General features: G+C 39.1%; 1 non-coding gene across 1 annotated transcript; it reads right to left on the bottom strand.

The window, feature by feature from the left end:
* Positions 1-13,576: 13,576 nt before the first annotated feature.
* Positions 13,577-13,682, bottom strand: LOC130462263 (small nucleolar RNA R71). The gene has a single exon (XR_008922361.1). It is a non-coding gene; the product is annotated as a small nucleolar RNA R71 (small nucleolar RNA).
* Positions 13,683-19,173: the final 5,491 nt, after the last annotated feature.

Here is a 19,173-nt window from a genome sequence, read left to right as displayed (position 1 = left end):
TCTATATTGGTTGTTGTTAGGTGGAGAATTCTCTTTAGGCAACTTTTGAAAGTGTTAAAGTGACGTATCAGTTTGTTTACACAAGGTACGTACATACCTGTGTGCTTGGAATGCGTGCTATTTGTTGAAACCATGTTGAAATTGTTGATGAACTTGGTTATGTTGATATTATTGTTGAACTTGGTGATGTTGATATTATTGACGAACTTGGTTATGTTGTGAAGGAAATAATGCCCTTGGTCCAAGTATGCATTCTATGTTAAGTCTAATAAATGCGGTTCAGTATTAATTAACAAGTTAATAATTCAGTGAGATCAAGTGAGCTGAATGCCTAGCTAGAGGCCGCTTCAGTTCAAGTGGAATTAATGATATTAATCCACAGCTTACTCTTGACTGAACCCGTAGGGTCACACAAATAGTACGTAAACGGATCAAGTATTTAATGGCATTAAATACTCCATCTATGAATATTCAGAACCGACGGATCTTGGTTTCAGTGGGAGCTAAGATCGTCACAGGCAAGAAATGAATACTCCGGAAACGATGATATTGCCGGAAACGGAAATATGGATCGTATCGGAAATATAAATATTATCCAAGTCGTAGATGTTGCCGGAAACGGAAACATGGTACGTATCGGAAAATATTATCGGAAATGGAAATATTGCCAGAATCGGAAATATTGCCGGAAACGGAAATATTGTCAGAATCGGAAATATTACCGGAATCGGAAAATAATTCCGGAAACGGAAATATTAAATATTTGTTCGAAACGGAAATTAATTCCGGAATCGGAAATATTAAATATTGTTCGTATCGGAAATGAATTCCGGAATCGGAAAATTTAATCGGAAGCGCATCGTACGAATAAGCATCGGACGAGGCCTGCCGGACGAGGCCCAGCACGAAGCCAGGCCATCGCACCAGCAAGCCAAGCGCGCCGCACAAACAGCCACGCCAGGCCCAGCAGGCTGCGCAGCGCGCACAACGCGCACAGCACGCGCAGCGCGCAGCGCGCGCGGGCGCTGCGTGGGCTGCTGCTCGCGCGCACGCATGGGAGCCCATCGTGGCTGCCGTGCGTGTGTGTGCAAGTGTTTGTGTTCGTGCACGTTTCCTAAAACATGCAGAGTTCGGTTAATGATTAAATTCCTAATTCTAATTGATAAATTAATTAAATTAGAGTTCTTGTAGAATTCTAGGTTTAATTAATTTGTATCTGAATAGGATTCCAATTCCCTTTCCATACCCCTATAAATATGTGGCCTGGGTTCACAATTTATAACAAGTTTAAAAAGTATTCAAAGTGAGTTTTGAGAGAAAAATTCAGTCACACATTTGCCTATAAAGTGCCGAAAAAAATAGTAGCTTAAGGGCGATTCTAGTTGGTCAATCTTAAGGCGGATCCGGACGTGCTGTGGACTATCTACGGAGGGACGACACTTGGAGTCCTAAAGACTTGTTCTTGTTCGGTTCGGGCGCAGCTAGGGAGGGCACGCAACAGAGAGTATGCATCTAAATTATGCTATATGATTATGTGTAAATAATATGTTGTCCTGGGTTAATGGTTGTTTCCGCATGATCTATGTAATGTCATATGTATCATAACCTAACAGTGGTATCACGAGCCCCTTATTATTTTCATAATCTAAATTGCATGAACATGGTTAAATATTACAAATTTGCAAGAATTAAAAGGGGTGATTAATTTTCGTAATTGTTAATTAATTGCAAATTGCGTTTATTTAATTATACGTACGCAGTTTTTCGGCAGTTTCTTCGTTACTCATCCGAATTGAGTGATTTTTGTGTCAATTCCGCATGTAAAAGGCATTCTAAAATTTTAACAAAAAGGATATTTTTCTGCCGAACCCAGAATTCTCAAATTCGAAGCCTAACTATGACTTTTCGAAGGTTTTAGTTTTTCGAATGCAAAATTTCGTAAATTTAAGATGTTAAATTAAATATTTGCGATTCTTGTTGATAAATCTTGAATTTTTGATTGACCTACTGCATATGTTTAACAAGTTTGAATGCCTAGTCTTGTTAATTATGCAATCTAATTTGTAATTATGATTAATTTGTTGAAAATTAGAATAATTTAGAATAATTTGATTTTCATAACTAATTGTAATTTAATTAGAAACCTATGATTAAAAACCACCATAAAAATTGTAAATTTATGATAAATTTTAAATTTTTATGACCTAGACTTGAATCCATAACAATCGAAAATCAATTGGATAATAAATTTTCGATTTTTCGCCCTAAAATTATGAAATTAATATTATTTATTAATTTGTCATTAATTTTAAATATAAATTTTAAATTTTATGCGATTCGTTCATAAAACTTGCACGCACGAAGCAATGGACGCTTCGTGTTACCCTTAAGGGGTGTTGTATAATGCGGGCATGCGACGACGAGCAAGGGAGCTCGTCGCCCGTGCGGCACGAATGCAATGAGCAAGGGCGTAGTGCACGAGCACAAGGCAGCAGCCCTGCCTTGTGTCGTGTGCCACGAGCAATGAACGAATGGGCATGGGCGAAGGGCGAGCCAAGGCAGTCGCGTGTGGGCAGCAAGCGAGCTGCGCCACAACGCGCGCTGCCTCGCACAAAAGCGCGCAGCCTCGCGCGCAGCGAGCGCAAGCTCGCGTGCCACGAGCGCTGCGCCCAGCATTACTCGCGCGCACAGCGAGCGATGTCGCCCGCCCAGCGAGCGATGGCTCGCGCGCACAGCGAGCGATGTCGCGCGCCCAGCGAGCGATGTCGCGCGCACTGCGAGCGATAGCTCGCGTGCGATGAGCGCTGGCGCGCGCAGCGAGCACCAATGCGTGCGGAGGCTTGCGATGGGGATGCAGCAGCTATGCGACGAGCGCATGGGCTGCGCGCACATGGCCAGCAATGGCTGTGTGCGTGCGGCCCATGGGCGTGCAATGCGTAGGGTGTTTGCGTTACGATTAGATCGTTTTGAATGTTTAATTTGAAAATTTCAGTTCACGTAATTTTAATTAATTTTAAAATTAATAATTTAAATTATTTCTTGGATTTTAATTTTGAATATTGTAATTATAATAAATTTTATTTATTCTAATTATTTTACTAAAATTAAAATCATGAATTAATTTAAATACGACTGAAATTAAATTAAATTTTTGGATTCAATTATAAATTGATATGAGCTTTAAATTTTAATTAAATTTGTATGTTTCCGGTTGGACTAGAAATACATTTTTATGTTTAAAATTAGTAAAGCATATAAATTTATTGGTTTAAGTGGGAGCCCTTTTTAGTCATAAACTCTTGATTAGGTCTACAAATCCTTAAGGTTAAAACAACTTGATTAGAATTAATAAGGACTGAATAATTGGTAGATTATTGGTGCCCTTGATTAATTGCTGCAAATGTTTACGTGATGCATAATGTGTTTTACTAACCACCTATGTGGGACATTCATGATAATGAATGGGTGAATGGTATATATTGTATATGTACTGTTTTGCAGGTTATGAAGTGACTAGTATGGCCCAAATAGGATAGAAAATATGGTCTGCGTACCATTAATTTGAATGTAATTGGTCTGAAGTACCAAAGTTATTTTTCAATTCAAATATGGTCTGCGTACCATCAAATAGTTGTAATTAGTTATAGCTTATCCTATTTGAAGAAAATGGTGCCTCCCACGGAGATTTTCAAGACGGACTTTGAAGTCAAAGCTTCAAGATGAAGTCGGGCCATACTAGATCACAAATATCTTATGCATGTTTTAAGTTATTTATTGCTTTTAAATATGTCTTAAAATGCATGAGATCAAAGCTTGATTATGTTGCATGATTAAGGATTTTAGTTCACTTAAAATCTAACCAACATAGTAAGAGCTTAAGTTCCAAACTTAAAAATTGAGTTAAAAGGTGCCATGCCAAAATATACACTTGCTTGGATATCCTTTACATCAATCTAGTAATAGTTTTCGCTCAGCGAGGTGTTACTTATTGGTCCTAAAGGGGCAAGGTACACAAATAATTGTGAGTACATGTTAGTTTTGGTGAAACTCAACGATATAAGTAAGGAGTCCTTTTATGTCGTGGCAAAATCGATAGGTTTACCTAACAAGTTCTTAGACGTACCTATCAACCAAGAGTAGTTTCTAGACTATTAGCAAAAGGCTTTTGCTTACCTAAGATGTTTTAGGATTAAGTCGACAAACTGTGCTTAGTTCTTCAATGATTTTAGGGTCTTGGAATCATTTTATTCACACCTGCCGGAACAATAAAATCGAATAAAATGCTAATAACTTGTCTGAATTGCATGGTTGCTTTAATTTCAAGTTATTATTCATGATAAATGTTTAGACTTTGCATGCTTCAATGTATGTTTTAATTATTGTTTATAATTAAATATCTTGCACTGCAATAAATCCTTTTAGAAAGGTAACAGTAAATTTCGTCGATTGGTAGTGAATCCAAGAACGATTCACGGAAAAGAGAGAAAGTGAGCAATTTACAATGTACGTTTCTTATATCGACTTTTATGGTTGTTTTCGAGAATCAAAATCGAATGGCAAACCGATTGGTGATTGTGAATTCAAAATACAATGTAGTTTTGAGATCATAAAGCATTGAGTTTAATACGCTCAGCTTTACCAATGGTTAACAACCTAATATCTTTGTCCATTTAATTCTCGAATGAGTCTAGTCCCTAGACATTCGAATAGATCGATGCTTAGAGAACTTTAGAAGCTTCTGGTAAGATCATCTAGTTGAAACAAAATATTCAACATAAATTAAAATGGTAAAGAACCTTGTTGGTGACATTGGACATGTCTAACAAAGTATAAAAGTCAACACTAAAGAATTCAATTCTTAAGACTATAAGAAAGGGTACAAGAAATAGGAAAACAAAGGAACAAATGAAAGGAATTTACGATTCCGTTTCTACCTATAAGTTTATGTTTAAAGAGAAGTGACCTAGCAATCAAACTTCCTTGGTATCATATACCGCTTGAGATTCTTACTTCGGTAATAACTCAAACAATGGAAGCTAGGATACACTAATGACCTACAAGTGGGAAATGAAGCATGGCAATGCTACATTAGTTGTAGGGTCATCTAGTTTGTTTTAAGTCCTTTCAAAGGCTGGAACTTAATGGCTATTTTGTTCCATAATCAGCATACCTAAATTTCTGCTTCAAACACAGAAAGACTCACATTCAGAAGAACAAAAACAATGCTTGATTGTTTGTTCATTTGAATGAAATGGTCATTTACAGAATGAGTCAATATGCTTGATTAAAACAAACAACTCTTTAAAGAACTTTACTAGGTTCAAATCAACCCCTTGATTTGAGTTCCACTAATCTTTGGCATTGTTGCTTAGACCATATCAACAAGTTAACATTCAAAAGCTCTATTTTAATGGACTTTTGAAAGTTGGTTGATTTCTAGATCAACTTAAGACAAGCTAGTCTTACTTGTTGAAAGTAACAAAAGATATGAACTATTGTTAGAACGCCTAGACGATAGAGTTCAAAGCTAAAGAAAGATTTTATGACTTTATTATTTCACATGGATTTGAGTGAATATAGGTTTATTTACTCAAATGTGATATAAGTTGAATCTGTTTGGCTAGTTCAAAGATTCAGAAGTATAAAATCCACTTGGCAAGAAATCATAAAGATCTAGGTTAGATCATGTTGATGATTACTTGAGACCAAATATGATCATCAATGATTGTGTGGTTAGCAGACGTTTTTCTTGCTTCAAGAGTGGTTAGCAGACGTTGTAATTTCACAATCTAGCTCCATAAGATATGGCATATCTAAGTTGGAATGATCGAAGTCGATTAGTACTTGATTCAATCAATGATGGATCATAAAGACTTTTCCTATAATTTCTAAAACAAAATGCTCAACTACCACCAAACTAAACCAAATTCGTCAAAGCTATTGAAAAGTAATTTCAGAATATCTTTTCATAATATATCTAAAGAGTTCTTAAACTCAGTGGGAGCTTAGTGTTTGTTATTCAACAAACTAAGGTCCAAGTATAGATATATGTTTCATTGTGATTTATTCAAATGAGACACAAGGGTATTGTTTCTACCACGAATTTTTGAGAACATAATGTTTGTTTGCTCGAAATAATGTCCTTTTGGAGATTCGTTTCCAAAATGACAAGTGGGAGAAAATAGACCTCGAAAGTTTTCGAGGCGAACAACAAACATAAACGGACATTCCGGAGGCTTTTCGAAGTGCTTCAGAAAATCCGAACTTATTCTTTAAGGACTTTAGAAGTGGCTTTAAAGAATAGATATCTCTTAGAAGACTTTACAAGTGCTTCAAGGAGAACAGAATATTCAAAGGACTTTCAAGTGGCTATTGATATTCTATTGTTTGATGTTCTATACCCAAGTAGGCATAGAATTCAAGTCACTGAAACTATGAGATTCTTCTATTAGATAGTGAAGAAACATAGAGATCAGGTCAATGAAACTATGAGATTCTTCTATTAAATAGTGAAGAAACCTACAACTTGCAGTCAAACTATTATCATGTAGATTAATGAGTTTGTGACTTGTAAGAAAGCTATGACGAAACCCTGATTCCCTAAAATGGTTAGAGGCCATATATAGACTCAAATGTTTTAAATGGTTAGAGGCCATAAAACATACTCAATGTTTTGATGACAAAATTGAAATTTTGTTGATTTGCAAGAATAGTTTCACACCTATTGGTTGCAAGTTTATTTTAAGGATAAAAACCATCAAACATAGAATTATGTTCACACACAAAGCTAGATTAGTTGCTAAAGGTTACAAGCAAATTCATGGCATGGATTGTGTTGAAACTTCATGCAAAATCGTAATGCTTAAGTCTATAATTCAAGCAATGATTGCATATTGGTACATATGGCAATTGGATGACAAAACGTATTCCTCAATCAAATTAAATGATGGAATACAATATGTACATGGTATGTCATAGAGTTTGTGGATCCAAATAAATGCTTGAAAAGGAAAGCTAGCTTATAAAATCTAAGTACAGATTTAAGCAAGCAATTGGGAATTGGAACTGTATTTTAGTGAAACTAATAAGTATTTTAGTTTCATAAAATATACATGATTCTTATAGATATATAAGAAGTTTAGTGGGAGTACTTAAAACTTAATTGGTCCTATGTGTATCACACACATATCTCTCTATTGTGAAATAACATTCAAATGCTAATGACTTAGATTTGAAATTATTCATCAATAATGGACCATGGCGAAACTTAGTACATACTGGGTATTAAGATCTATTTACAAAGATCTTATGATATTATTTTGGATTAAGTAATGGCCTTTACTAAATCAAACACGAAAGTCTCCATTGGAGATATTCGACCCATGTGAATAAATCTAAGTAAAGGATGTTTGAACTATGTATAAGCATTTACTAAGTTAACATCAAAGAATCTAATGAGATTCTTCACCTATATTATATGTCAAAGAATTTAGCTGGATTCAGTATCTACTGAAATTGAATGAGCTAAAGTTACATGAATAGAATTCAATTGGGAATTATTCTACAAAAGAATTTATCATGTATGATATAATATGAGGATCGCCAAAAACGTATCGTATGACTTTAGGCATGACGAACATATACCAATCTCTATTGATCTAAGTGAAGACCAATTAGATTGAGATCAAGAAAAACTTATGGTACCTGAAAAGGTACATAGGATTACTTCTTGATTCAAGGAAATAAAGATATGCTAAATATTGATGCTACACGCATAAACACTGGCAAAGGATCAAGCAAGACCCTTTGGAGTTAACCATTGACAAGGACGAGCTAAAGAGCATCGTGTTTTGAAATGGCAACATGGATTGAAGACCATGAGTTGTTGCGTGGGAAATTAAATATGTTCTAAGATATAGCTGGAAAGTCTTCCACATATCTGTGAACTGCTTGGATAAGCAAATCCAAACAAAGCATCACTAGCAACCTAAACAGTTGAAGTAAAAGTACTTATTGCCTAAGAAGCAATAAAACAGAGTTGTTTATATTAATGAGTTCTTCATTGAACTTGGGTGGATCACATGTCTGCTAACTTGATGATTCTTCATTGCAAAATGCGTAGAACCACTATCGAAGTAAGAAAGACTAGATCACATAATAAACAAACTCAAAAGATCTTATCATCATATCTCGAAGAACATTCGATGAAAAGGATATTAAGATTGGCAAAGCATGATAACTAAACCTATGCAACAAGTGAGAAGCAACACTCACGTTGTAGCACTGGAAATCAAACATAGCTTTGAATTCCATGAAATGTTTTAAAGATGGGTTAGAGGCCCATGGTTGTAAAACATTGGGGTTGAACATTTATCATATATGAAATGTGTTTTCATATTCCATTTAATCTTGGTTTAGTATTAAATGATGAGTCCCTTCAATTTGACAATATATTCAAGATAGACTGTCAGGACCAGTCCTGTGACTAAGAAATGTCTATCAAGTGAACTTGAATGTCAAAGGTTGAAAATGGTCCCTAATCGAAGTTTTCTATAAAATTGGACGCATAGAAAACGTTAGACGATTAGAATGCAAGATGACTAGTAGTTCTGTTTCTTGAACTATGTGGACATGGCAATGTCATAATCATTTGCATAGATACTTACTTTGGGAAGACTAGTATCGGACAAGACCTATGAAACTTTACTGTAAGAGATGAAAGTCTGTCATAAGTAAATTTCATTAAATTATTAGACACTAAATCCTCAATTGAGTGATTTGAGATTACTTGTTTGAGAACTGGTTGCTTTGACGTTGACCAACCGTCGCACCGTAAAAGGAGGCTATAAAGGCAACGCTCAGGTAATCACCTATCAAACGAAGTCTAATCTCAAGATCGCAAGATTGGGATTGTCCTCCCATAAATCGGGATGAGATGCTTAAAAGTTGTACAAGGCCACTCGGAGAGCTAGAAACTGTGAAATGCATGGCCGTGCTCGGATGAATCATAGGCTATGATTATCTGTTTATTTGATCAGTTGAACTCTGAAACCGAGGAACACCTCTGGACGTAATAAGGATGACAACTCTTACCTTATGTTCAAGAGCAAGCATCGAGCGACAAAGGAATTAGGAAATGCACACTTGTCCCTAAGGACAAGTGGGAGACTGAAGGAAATAATGCCCTTGGTCCAAGTATGCATTCTATGTTAAGTCTAATAAATGCGGTTCAGTATTAATTAACAAGTTAATAATTCAGTGAGATCAAGTGAGCTGAATGCCTAGCTAGAGGCCGCTTCAGTTCAAGTGGAATTAATGATATTAATCCACAGCTTACTCTTGACTAAACCCGTAGGGTCACACAAATAGTACGTAAACGGATCAAGTATTTAATGGCATTAAATACTCCATCTATGAATATTCGGAACCGACGGATCTTGGTTTCAGTGGGAGCTAAGATCGTCACAGGCAAGAAATGAATACTCCGGAAACGATGATATTGCCGGAAACGGAAATATGGATCGTATCGGAAATATAAATATTATCCAAGTCGTAGATGTTGCCGGAAACGGAAACATGGTACGTATCGGAAAATATTATCGGAAATGGAAATATTGCCAGAATCGGAAATATTGCCGGAAACGGAAATATTGTCAGAATCGGAAATATTACCGGAATCGGAAAATAATTCCGGAAACGGAAATATTAAATATTTGTTCGAAACGGAAATTAATTCCGGAATCGGAAATATTAAATATTGTTCGTATCGGAAATGAATTCCGGAATCGGAAAATTTAATCGGAAGCGCATCGTACGAATAAGCATCGGACGAGGCCTGCCGGACGAGGCCCAGCACGAAGCCAGGCCATCGCACCAGCAAGCCAAGCGCGCCGCACAAACAGCCACGCCAGGCCCAGCAGGCTGCGCAGCGCGCACAGCACGCGCAGCGCGCAGCGCGCGCGGGCGCTGCGTGGGATGCTGCTCGCGCGCACGCATGGGAGCCCATCGTGGCTGCCGTGCGTGTGTGTGCAAGTGTTTGTGTTCGTGCACGTTTCCTAAAACATGCAGAGTTCGGTTAATGATTAAATTCCTAATTCTAATTGATAAATTAATTAAATTAGAGTTCTTGTAGAATTCTAGGTTTAATTAATTTGTATCTGAATAGGATTCCAATTCCCTTTCCATACCCCTATAAATATGTGGCCTGGGTTCACAATTTATAACAAGTTTAAAAAGTATTCAAAGTGAGTTTTGAGAGAAAAATTCAGTCACACATTTGCCTATAAAGTGCCGAAAATAATAGTACCTTAAGGGCGATTCTAGTTGGTCAATCTTAAGGCGGATCCGGACGTGCTGTGGACTATCTACGGAGGGACGACACTTGGAGTCCTAAAGCCTTGTTCTTGTTCGGTTCGGGCGCAGCTAGGGAGGGCACGCAACAAAGAGTATGCATCTAAATTATGCTATATGATTATGTGTAAATAATATGTTGTCCTGGGTTAATGGTTGTTTCCGCATGATCTATGTAATGTCATATGTATCATAACCTAACATGTTGAAATTGCATGTTTAATACTGTTGGACGGACATATTGAACTTATATTGCATTATGAGAATTGTAACATGTTAGTATGGATGATTGATACAAACATGTTGGTTGGGAACACTAGATTATTCTATATGTTGGTTTGGATCGATGGATTATTGTTCCCTTTTTAGCTTTTCACTACTTTATGAGGGCGGTGGACCTTGTTTAGTAAGTTGAAACTTTATACCCATATACAGGGTTGATCATGGTTAAAGGAAAGGTTGGGTAAATTGGAATGAGTCTTGATTGATGCCTTTATGATCACTTACTTAATTCCAAGATAAAAACAGTTGTGAACGAATGTGGATTGTATGTCTTAGGTGATTGTTGAGTCATAACAAAGTCTCAATTTGTAAATCATGTAAAGTGAAACTGAGTAGCAATAGCTTTAGACTGTGCAAGTCTAAAGTGACGGACAAACAGGAGTTGGGGTTCATGGTGGTAGCCCATGGCCTTTTTGGGGACCGGATTGATCACCGTGTTCTATTTTTATTCAAACGTTCCTCGATATCACAGGTCAGTGAGGTTACGGAGTCGCGCTCGTACCTGATGAATCATATTTATATAGGGTATTCTAGGATCATTTAGGTTGCATTTCTAGGCATTCGTCTCATTTTAGTTGCATTTAGAGTCATAATTGCATAAGTCGTCGTTATTGTACTCTATTACGCTCCGTTTGTGTTTTCTTTGATATTTCAGGTGATTTTACAATCATTTGGGTGCTTTCGGAGTGTTTGGAGGTGGAACGAATGATCACCGGATGGTTTGAGTCGGAGACGAAGTGTTTGATCGGAGAATTGAGTTTTCCGGGGATGATTAACTCGATGTATCGCTTGTGCATAGCCTCGCAAGATCCCCCGTTGGCTCGCAAGATCCCTCGTTGGCTCGCAAGATCCCTCGTTGGCTCGCAAGATCCCTCGTTGGCTCGCAAGATCCCTCGTTGGCTCGCAAGACATCTATCGTAGGCTCGCTACATTTATCGTTGGCTCGCTACACTATCGTCGTGCCTCATCGCTTCATGGTTGCTTGCTTCACTAGGCCAGCGAGGGATCGCTCGCTAGCTCCCTCGCTGCCTCGTTGCTCATCGCCTTGGCCTGCTATGCATCTCACTAGGCCAGCGAGGGATGGCTCGCTAGCTCCCTCGCTGCCTCGTTGCTCGTCGTCTTGTCTTGCTGCACTTCACTAGGCCAGCGAGGGATGGCTCGCTAGCTCCCTCGCTGCCTATAGCTTCGTCGCTTAGCTTGCTACACACACGCGCAGGGCAGCGAGGGATGGCTCGCTAGCTCCCTCGCTGCTCTACCTTCTTGCTAGTCGCTCATCATGATGCCAGCGAGGGATGGTGCGCGAGATCCCTCGCTGCCCATGCCTCGCCATCTATCTTCCCGTGTGCGCGGCTCGTGCTCGGGTTTGGCTGCCACATCATCGCTCCATCGACCAATCATCGACGACTTTTATTTTTTATTTTCATATTTATTTATTTATTTTATTTTAGAAAATAGGAGCATATAAATACTCAAGGGAACTAATTTATTTCCCTCATGTTATTATTTCCTTAGAATTCTTTTAAACGCTCAGTTTTATTTCTCTCTCTACACATTATTGAGCCCTAGTTCATTCCATTCAATTAATCAATATAGAGGTATTTTTCATAATTTCTTTTGCTTTAATTTATTATTATTGTTTTCGTTCCTTAGTTTAATTTTTCCTTTGATTATGAAATTCATGTTTATTATTTCTATCATGTTTATTAATTCAATTATGAGCGAGTAGTCGTACTCTAGGGCTAAGTAAGGGAAGCCATGTTTATACCATGATTATTATGCATAAAGTTTGTTAATTTATAGATTATTGCTTGAGTATTCCGATTGATTTGTTTTAATTGTTGATTCATGTTATCGGCCAGTTTCATGAATTGATTATCTAGCTAATAGGAATTAGAATCGAAAGATCGTATTTTTAGAGGCTTAGTGCAATCGGCAATTCTGATTATGTTAGCGACCGTACTGCATTTGTTGAATTGAAAGTGTTAAGACCCGACCGTAGGATTAGCATGTACTTTAATTACTCGGTCTAGTTTATTCGTTGTCGAATTGAATTGTGTTATTGGATTGGTATAAGCATGGTGAACCGAACAGACGCCCTAGACCTTTAATTCATTGATAAATTACTCATTTTTATTATTGCTTTAGCTTTAGTAGTTAATACTCAAACTCAACTTTCGTTATTGAAATAGTTCGTATAATTGGGCAAAAACTAATAGAACTTGTCTCCCTGTGGGATCGACCCGTATTTGCTAAGTATCTGCTAACAACAGACACCGTGCACTTGCGGTATCACTTTTTAACTCATCAAGTTTTTGGCGCCGTTGCCGGGGAGACGGCTATATTCTATTAGTTTTAGTTTGATTATTTGAACTGTTTCCATTGTCTCATTGGAACTCTCAGTTCCAATTGAGGCAAATCTCACTGCGTTTTCTTTCGTTGTTGTTTATGCCCAGGTCTGCCAGAACGGGTACCTTGGTTCCTCCCGATCCCGATCTTGGAAAGACCCTTCGTCAACTAAAAAAGCAACAGAAAAAGAAGAAGCAGTCAGGGTCCCAAGACTCACAGACTCCACCAAGTCACACGATGTCTAAATCCCTGAATTCATATGGGGTTCCTTCCTCGAATAGTGTTCCGACTGGGCTCACAATGCCAACTATTGATGCAGTCAACTTTGAGATCAAGCCCGCTCTAATCTCCATGGTCTCACAAAGTCAATTTGGTGGCCATCCATCTGAGGAACCCACCAACCATTTGCAGAGGTTCAACCAACTGTGTGGTACTATCAAGCATCAAGGGGTCACTCAAGACCAATTGAAAGTCATGTTGTTTGGTTTTAGCCTTCGTGATAAGGCTCAGACATGGTTGAATGATGTCAAGGAGACAGAGTGGAGTGCTATTTCACAGGCCTTTCTAGAAGAATTCTTTCCACCCACCAAGACTGCTGAAATAAGGCATAAGCTGACTACATTCACTCAAGAACCTGGTGAATCACTTCGAGAAGCCTGGGATAGATTCAAGGCTTTGCAGCGGTCGTGTCCGCATCACAACATTGAAAAATGGTTCTTGGTTCAGATTTTCTACCATGGTTTGCAAGATGAAACAAAGAACACGGTTGATTCTGCTGCTGGGGGTGTTTTTCTTGACAAAGAAGTGGATGCAGGTTATGATTTTCTTGCCAATTTAGCTGCCAACCATTACAGCACCACCAGATCCACATCTAAGAAGGGAAAATTGGATGTCGATGCTTATGCTCTATTGTCCTCACAAGTGGCAGCCTTGAACCTGAAGATCGATTCTTTGAAGGCTCCTCAGTCTAGTACTCCCCCAATGAGTATTAATGCTATGTCTAGTGTAGCTCCAGGGACAACTTCTTACTGCGAAGTATGTGGAATCCAAGGTCACTTTGGTCATGAGTGCTCTTATAGTTTACAGGATACTACGCAATTGGAGCAAGTGAATGCTTTTCAACAGAGACAACCCAATGACCCATATTCCAATTCATTTAATCCGGGTTGGAGGAATCATCCAAATTTCTCATATCGGGGCAACAATGTTCAGAATCCTCAACCCCAGCAACAATGGTCGCAACCACAGTTCCATCCACCTCAACCACATGTTGCTAGGCCTCCATTTCAACAAGGAGCCTCACATAATGCTCCCCCGGGGTTTAATAGGCCCCCGCATCAAGGATATCAACAACCCCCTCAGAGCAGTGCTACTCCAGAGCCTAACATGGGTGATCTGTATAAGCTCATTGCAAATATGCAGAAGACCGCAGAGATAGCTCAAAAGAACCATGATGAGAGCATCAAAGAGTTGAAGAATCAGAATAGAATGTTGGAGAATCAAGTTGCTCAACTTGCTGACACTCTATCTCAAAGGCAACCGGGTACACTACCAGGGCAACCTACTCCGCCCCAGAACAGAGAAAGTGCCAATGCTATCACTCTTAGAAGTGGCACTAAATATAATGGACCCCCGATGCCCACTGATGATGTAACTCTTGCTAAGGAGAACACAGATGGAACAGGGAAAGCAATTGATGCAGAGCCTCAAGTCCTGGAAGTTGGTAATGCTGATGATGTTGGTGCAAATAAGGGGAAAGAGAATAATTCTGATTCTCTCCCTATTGTGCCTAAGTTACCTTTCCCTCACCGGATGCAGAAAACTAAGGTCGATCAACAGCTTGGTAAGTTCTTGGCAATGGTCAAGAATCTTGAGGTAACGGTCCCTTTTACTGATTTAATATCTCAAGTTCCTGTTTATGCAAAAATTTTGAAAGAGATGATCACTAAGAAAAGGGATTATGGTGGTGTGGAGAGAGTCGCTCTAACTGAAGAGTGTAGTGCCATATTGCAAAATAAGTCTCCACCCAAACTTAAGGATCCGGGTAGTTTTTCCATCCCCTGTCATGTAGGTGCATTGTTCATTGATAAAGCATTATGTGATTTAGGTGCAAGTGTGTTTGTCATGCCCCTTTCTGTCTGTAATAGGTTGAATATGGGAAAACTAAGATGCACACAAATCACTTTGCAAATGGCAGATCGTTCTATAAAATATCCTTTAGGTATTTTGGAGGATGTTCCTGTCCGGGTGGGAAAATTCTACATTCCTGTTGATTTTGTGGTGCTAGATATGGAGGAGGATAGTCAAATCCCCATAATTTTGGGTAGGCCATTTTTATGTACTGCAGGTGCTGTTATTGATGTCAAGTCTGGGTCTCTTACTTTGAGTGTTGGTGATGATACTGTTACTTTTAATCTAACCAATGCTGTGAAGTCTCCTATGCTTGAGAATACTTGTTGCAGGATTGATATTGCAGAAGAGATTTCTCTAGACAACATTCCTAGAATGTTGTATGATGATCTATTGCTGGCGACTCTCACCTTGGAAGCCCATAAAGGAGAAGGAGATTGTGAGATTGATTCCTTGATCTCGGATTTAGATGGAATTGAAGTTGAGAAGGTCGATGGTTTTGAGGTATTGGCAACTGTTTGCTCTATTTCCGAGCCACAGGTAACGAAGGTAGAACTAAAACCATTACCATCTCACCTTAAATATGCATTTCTTGATGATAATGAGGATTTTCCTGTGATCGTTAATGCTGCACTCGACGATAGCCAGCTTTCTAAGCTTCTGACCGTGCTACGTATGCACAAAAAGGCAATCGGGTATAGCATTGACGATCTCAAGGGCATTAGTCCTGACTTTTGTATGCATAGAATTAACTTGGAAGCAGATCACCGCCCTCGCATACAGCCACACCGTCGTTTGAATCTTAATATGCAAGATGTGGTGAGAAAAGAGGTAGTGAAACTACTTGATGCGGGCATCATCTATCCCATTTCAGATTCTAAATGGGTGAGCCCGGTGCAAGTCGTTCCTAAGAAGGGGGGGACAACGGTCGTTAAGAATGATAAGGATGAGCTTATCCCCACTCGTGTTGTCACAGGTTGGCGTATGTGTATAGATTATAGAATGTTGAATACGGCCACCTTGAAGGATCACTTTCCCCTCCCCTTTATTGACCAGATGCTAGAAAGATTAGCAAAACACAACTTTTTCTTTTATTTGGATGGATATTCAGGTTTCTTTCAGATTCCCATTCACCCAGACGACCAGGAGAAGACGACGTTCACCTGTCCATATGGAACTTTTGCATACCGCAGAATGCCGTTTGGTTTGTGCAACGCCCCTGCTACATTTCAAAGGTGTATGATGGCCATTTTTTCTGACTTCATCGAGGATATCATGGAGGTATTTATGGATGATTTTAGTGTTTATGGTTCTGACTTTGATGTATGTTTGCATAATCTTTCTAAAGTGCTTAAACGTTGTTTTGAAGTGAATTTGGTATTGAACTGGGAAAAGTGCCACTTTATGGTCAATGAAGGAGTGGTACTTGGTCATCTTATTTCTGAGCGTGGCATCCAAGTTGACCGAGCAAAAATTGAGGTGATCGAGAAACTTCCCCCTCCCGTGAATGTCAAGGGGGTGAGGAGTTTTCTCGGTCATGCGGGTTTCTATCGCCGTTTCATAAAAGATTTTTCTAAAATTGCGAAGCCCCTTACTCAATTACTGCTCAAGGATGCCACATTTGAGTTCACTGATGCTTGTTTGGAGTCTTTTGACAGGATCAAGAAAGCATTGATAACTGCTCCGATCATTCAGCCTCCGGATTGGGATTTGCCGTTCGAAATTATGTGTGATGCGAGTGATTATGCTGTTGGAGCAGTGCTTGGCCAAAGAAAGAACAAGGTGTTGCATGCCATCTATTATGCAAGCAAAACCTTGGATGGAGCTCAGATGAATTATGCTACTACTGAGAAAGAGCTCCTTGCGGTTGTTTATGCACTTGACAAATTCCGGACGTATCTTGTTGGTTCGAAAGTCATTATACACACTGATCATGCCGCTTTGAAGTATTTGTTGGCCAAGAAAGAGGCCAAACCGAGACTTATTCGATGGATTCTTCTTCTCCAGGAGTTTGATTTGGAGATTCGGGATAAGAAGGGTGCTGAGAATGTTGTTGCAGATCATCTCTCTCGGTTGAAATTTCAATCTAGCACAGACGGGCCTATCAATGATTCTTTTCCTGACGATCATCTATTCTCCGTGTCTACTCAATCCCCATGGTATGCGGACTTTGCAAACTGTTGTGTTGGTGGCTCCCATCCTCCGGAGTTGACATATCAACAACGTAAGAGATTCTACCATGATGCTAAGCGGTATTTTTGGGATGATCCACATTTGTATCGGAAGTGTGCCGATGGTATGTTTCGTAGGTGTGTAGCGGATTGGGATACCCACGGGGTTCTTAAGCATTGCCACAGTTTACCTTCTAGTGGCCATCTTGGTGCTATTCCGACCGCCCATCGAACTCTTCAAAGTGGTTTCTATTGGCCTTCTATATTCAAGGATGCTCGTTTCTTTTGCAATGCATGTGATGAATGTCAACGGACGGGCAACGTTTCGAAAAGGCAAGAGCTACCACATACCGGAATTCTTGAAGTTGAGCCATTTGATGTATGGGGCATTGATTTTATGGGACCGTTCCCTTCTTCATGTGGGAATCGGTACATCTTGGTTGCCGTTGATTACGTTACAAAGTGGGTGGAAGCTATTGTATCGCCAACCAACGACTCTAACGTCGTTAAGAAGATTTTCAAGAAAATCATCTTTCCGCGCTTTGGAGTCCCAAGGGTCATGATTAGTGATGGGGGTTCCCATTTTCATCAAAGGACTTTTAAGGCTCTTCTGAAGAAGCACGGAGTTACTCAAAAGGTTGGCATGGCTTATCATCCTCAAACGAGTGGCCAAGTTGAAGTTTCTAATCGACAGATCAAGAGAATTCTCGAAAAAGTGGTCAACAAGTCTCGAAAAGATTGGTCGTTGAAGTTGGATGACACATTGTGGGCGTTGCGCACGACCTACAAGACTCCGTTGGGGACAACTCCGTATAGGTTGGTGTATGGCAAAGCTTGTCATTTACCAGTTGAAATGGAATATCTCTCTACTTGGGCCGTCAAGGAGATCAATATGGATTTAGAAGCGGCCGGTGAAGCGAGACTTCTTTAATTGAATGAGCTAGATGAACTACGGTTTGAAGCTTACGAGAATCATAAGCTCTATAAGGAGCAAACGAAGAAGTTTCATGATAAGATGATTCAACGACGGGAGTTCAACATCGGTGATAAGGTCTTGCTTTATAATTCACGACTACGGCTTTTTCCAGGAAAGCTTAAGTCTAGATGGTCCGGACCTTTTACTATCACTGAAGTCAAGGAACATGGAGCTATTGAGGTTGCTAGTGAAAATGGCACCAAGTTCAAAGTGAACGGTCAACGTTTGAAGGTATACACTGAAGGAGCGTTTATTGGAAAATTGGAGACGATCTATCTCTCCGATCCACCCACCGACGCTTGACTATTGAGGTTTGGAGTCAAGCTAATCACTTAAAACGAGCGCTTATCGGGAGGCAACCCGATTTCTAACTCTTTTTCTTTTCAAATTTTTTTTTTTTTTTCATTTCTATTTTTTAAATGAAATTTATTTTATTTATTTGGTTATTTTATTGAAAAAAAAATAAAAATAAAAAGTATATAAACAACAAAAGAACAAAAAATATTTTATTTTTGAGTTCACTTGAATTCATTTATTTATTTATTTATTTTCGTATTTTTATTTTTATTTTATCTTTAGATTAGTTTTCATTCATCGTAATTTTTAATTTATTTTTGCGTGTTTTAATTTTTACTAACGATTCTAATTTTTTTTATTTTAGTGGTGCTTGTTTCCTTTTAAAAGATGTGTAGGTGCAAGATCGAGTTAATTTCGGAAATTTTGATGCATCGACAAGCCGCAAGCTCGTGAAACCCAGCGCCTACCCAGCGTGCGCGCTGGCCTATAACCACTCCGATTGAAAGCCATTGCCTTGCCCGCTGGCAATCCAGCGTGAGCGCTGGACTTGTCCCATTGCGTGCATCTCTCGCCAGCGAGCGAGCACTCGTCACCAGCGAGCGATGTCTCGCGTCCTGCCAG

The sequence above is a fragment of the Spinacia oleracea genome, chromosome 5, assembly GCF_020520425.1.
Source record: "Spinacia oleracea cultivar Varoflay chromosome 5, BTI_SOV_V1, whole genome shotgun sequence".
In the NCBI taxonomy this organism is placed as follows: domain Eukaryota; kingdom Viridiplantae; phylum Streptophyta; class Magnoliopsida; order Caryophyllales; family Amaranthaceae; genus Spinacia; species Spinacia oleracea.
The sequence above is the reverse complement of the archived record's forward strand: the minus strand, read 5'-3'. Positions and strand labels throughout refer to the sequence as shown.